A 3,557-nucleotide genomic window follows, 5' to 3' on the forward strand; every position below is an offset into this window, starting at 1 on the left:
AATGGGGTTGATCATCTAGACACCCCTAACAAAGTAGGGAACCCTTTTATAGCACATTTTCTAGTTAGATATATGAAGGTGATCCCAATTTGAAGTCTTAGTATGCCCTTAAAATTTAAGTATGGTCCACTATTATGCACCTATGGTCATTGTCTCTAATGAATGGTTGATTTCACTTGAGTTCGAGATGGTTTGTCAAGGTGGTACTTCACATAACAATAGAGGCCTTAAGGGCATACATTTCATGCTTATACTCCATATGATGCCTAGGTCATACTACACTCCCGGAAAGCAATGATGACCTTGCAGATACAACATTGCTCTTCTATAACAGAGTATTTATCACATTGATGATTCCAACAGTTGCTTGACACCTCAAAGAACCCCCTGATGTTACAATTCTAAGTGTGATATCCCTTCTTGTTACCCCTCTTTCAAATGTCACTCTGAACTGTAATTCATGTAAATATTGTGAAAATGTAACACAATGATTGTCCTGGAGGAGTGGACATGGATTAAGAGGTCTGAGGAGGATTTTCTTGTAAACCCAAAACACTGCATTCATTTTATCACCTACATCCCTAAAGAAATGATGACCTTGTTGGTGTAAGAATTAAAGAATGTATGGGCTACCTAAGAAAAGGATAAGTCATATAGTCCCTAATCGTGGGGAAAGTGTTGGTTGGTCAACATGCAAGGAATGGTCGGAAAGCAAAGGTCTAACAGGAGAAATTAGGGAGAATTCTCGAGAGATGCAGGATTATGCAGAAGCATACCAGAGAGTGGACACTCATATGTGTAAGAATAATTGCAAGAGGATCGTTGAAAAAAATACCAAAATCTCAGTAAATGTGCAAGCTTGGAAGCACACTGAGGAGCATGGTGTAATGATGAAGTTGTGGTGATAAAGAAGGTGGGGTTATGGTGGGATCTAGATTTATGCCTAGCAGGTGGAGCTGATGTGTTCTCTAGTACTTCTTGTGGTGTTTGACAAGTGGTGACCCTAAGGGTGGACTCTAAATTCTTGTGAAACCTATCAGGTGGAGGCATGGTGTGCTTTGGATTCCTATTGGATTGCAAGTGGATGCATTGTGGGCTTTGGATTCATGTAGTTGAATTAGGTCAAGACACTGTGGACTCTGGATTTCGTTAGTGATTATTGGGTGGAGAAAAGTGTGCTATGTATTCCCCAAAGTGTTTGATTGGGTGGATTAATTGTATGCTTTGGACTCCTTAGTGTCAAGTAGAGTAATTGTGTACTCTCGATTCCCAAGTGATTTTGTTGACTTGTATTGCTGTAAATTCCCTTGACCACTTGACTCCTCAGTCTCTAACTTCGGCTCGGGGGTGGATAGTTGCAAAAATATTGCAGTGTAGTTGGCCTATGGTAGGGTGAAGAGTTGAAGTCCCTCCCTTAGTTGTTATTCATATAAGTTGATCATATAAGTATTCACGTGTGCATAGGTTTCATTGTGAACGGTAAATGATATTGTTATGTCTTATGGTAATGCATGTAACAACATTATTTATAGAGGAATGTGATATTCCTAGTTGGCCCTGCTGAGATGTTATTTATATGTTCTCCTGTTATGAGGGGCTAGGAGGCCTTTGTGCTTGCTAATATTTTACTAATTTATGGATTTGTTTACATGATTTGAATTAATTCTTAATGTTTATGGTTAATTGTTACAATGTGTCGATTTCCATTGTTTGGCGTGGCCATAAATAATTACTAAGTATTATTGTTGAATGCCTTTATGTCGTAATATATGATTTAGCGATAGATATAATGGAGTATTTATGAAATCTATTTTGTGATTAATATGATGTCGTTGTGTTGGAAGTCATAGAGTAGTGTAGCCATGGTTTTTCTCACTTATGTGCTAGATGGGAGGCATGTCGAATGTTGTATTGATGTATCATGGCTAATCATAAATTCCCAAATGTTAGTGTGGAATAAAGGCTTTGTCCATGTAAACTTATATGTTCTAAGAAACGTTTTGCATCACGGAAATTTGGGAAAGTCTCTAGAAGTCTCGTGGAACTTCTAAGTTAGAGCGAAGGATAAATCGATCTTGTATCGGAGATTTTATTAGTGTTAATCACCGCGATTATATTAATAGCGAGCTTAAATTTAATCAAAGTGATTGAAGATTAATATAATGTTGCACCTAGTCACCAGGTGAGCGCCATTGGAATAGGCACAGTAAACAGAAAGTGCAACGCCAAAGGTCGATGTAAGATGATGGGAAAGTTCACGTCACATGTCCGTTAGCACCGAGATCAATTGAACAATTGGGATCTAGGGTTCCAGGCCGGTGAGTTGAGTCAGGCACGCTCACATGTGACGAGCGCCCGTATTGACCAACTCGGTTATGTGCAACGACACAAGGGCGACATTCGATTAAAGGTGACTGAGTTGTAGTGGGCGTGCCCATCTGCAATGAGCGCCCATACTACATGACTCGGGTTGATGTGTGATGTGGAGAGCATGTTATACGAGCGCATTGGTTAAAGGCGATGGGCGGGCAAGACCGAAAAGCACCCAGTTAGACGTGCGGAGGTCGTGCAATGGTGGAGGGAGAGACGGAGAGAGGCGAGTTTATACAACAGACTTGAGAATGTGATGGAGGAGGTCGACGTAGTAAAGTTGGGCAAGCCAACTTGATATTTGTGATGGGGCCGACCCACACTTGGGTGAAGGGTCGCGACCCTTGAACATATTGCGACATGGTAACATGGGTATTAATAGGAGGTGTGTGTGGAACACTTGAAACATTGAACAAGCAAGAAACGAAAAAGAAAGAAAACGTACAAGGCAACAGGTGGAAAGGTGAGTAACAAGGTCGAAGTTAGCCGAAGGATAAGCTTGGGGTTTCTTGGACAAACCGCAGGTGCGATGGCCGTGTTACAGGCAAGACTGGCAAACGGAGAACTTACAAACCGGTAGCAAGCGGACGAGTTGCAGTGCGGGGGTCAGACTACGACGTGCAACAGACCCAACCCGAGGGCGGAGCAAGGCACGGGCACGTAGTGCAGACCTGACCTGGTGGCCGAACCGACTTGGTGGCCGACCCGACCTAGTGGGCGACCCAACCTGGCGGGCAACGCGACTCGGTGGGTGACTCGAATTACAAAACAGGTGCGGGTAGAGTTGCAGGGTGGACGACCTGTGGGTGTAGACTTGTGTTGCAGTAGCGTGCAGGTAGATAACCCGAACCGAGCTAGAACATGGTGAAGTATTGAGGCACGGTTAGGTGCCAAGAGTGTGCAGTAGTGTGAAGGTGCAGGGCATAGGTAGAGTAGTGCGACAAGTAGTGGCACAACAGTGCCGAAGTGAACCGGAGATGGTGAACCATGCATAGCACGACTTGGTATTTCTTCAGGCACTTGTAAAATAGACGTGTGTTGGCCATGTTGGCAGCATGACTGTTGTAAAATTATTGTAAATTGGATTTGTATATTATTTGGGAAGACTTCAGTATTGGGAGTTGTGCCTCCCATTGAATGTTGTGTATTTTATCCGTTGTGCATATATTGATGAATGATGAAAAATA

The sequence above is a fragment of the Pinus tabuliformis genome, chromosome 3_2 (genome assembly GCF_031772625.1).
Source record: "Pinus tabuliformis cultivar Carrire ecotype Pingquan chromosome 3_2, CPIR1, whole genome shotgun sequence".
In the NCBI taxonomy this organism is placed as follows: Eukaryota; Viridiplantae; Streptophyta; class Pinopsida; order Pinales; family Pinaceae; genus Pinus; species Pinus tabuliformis.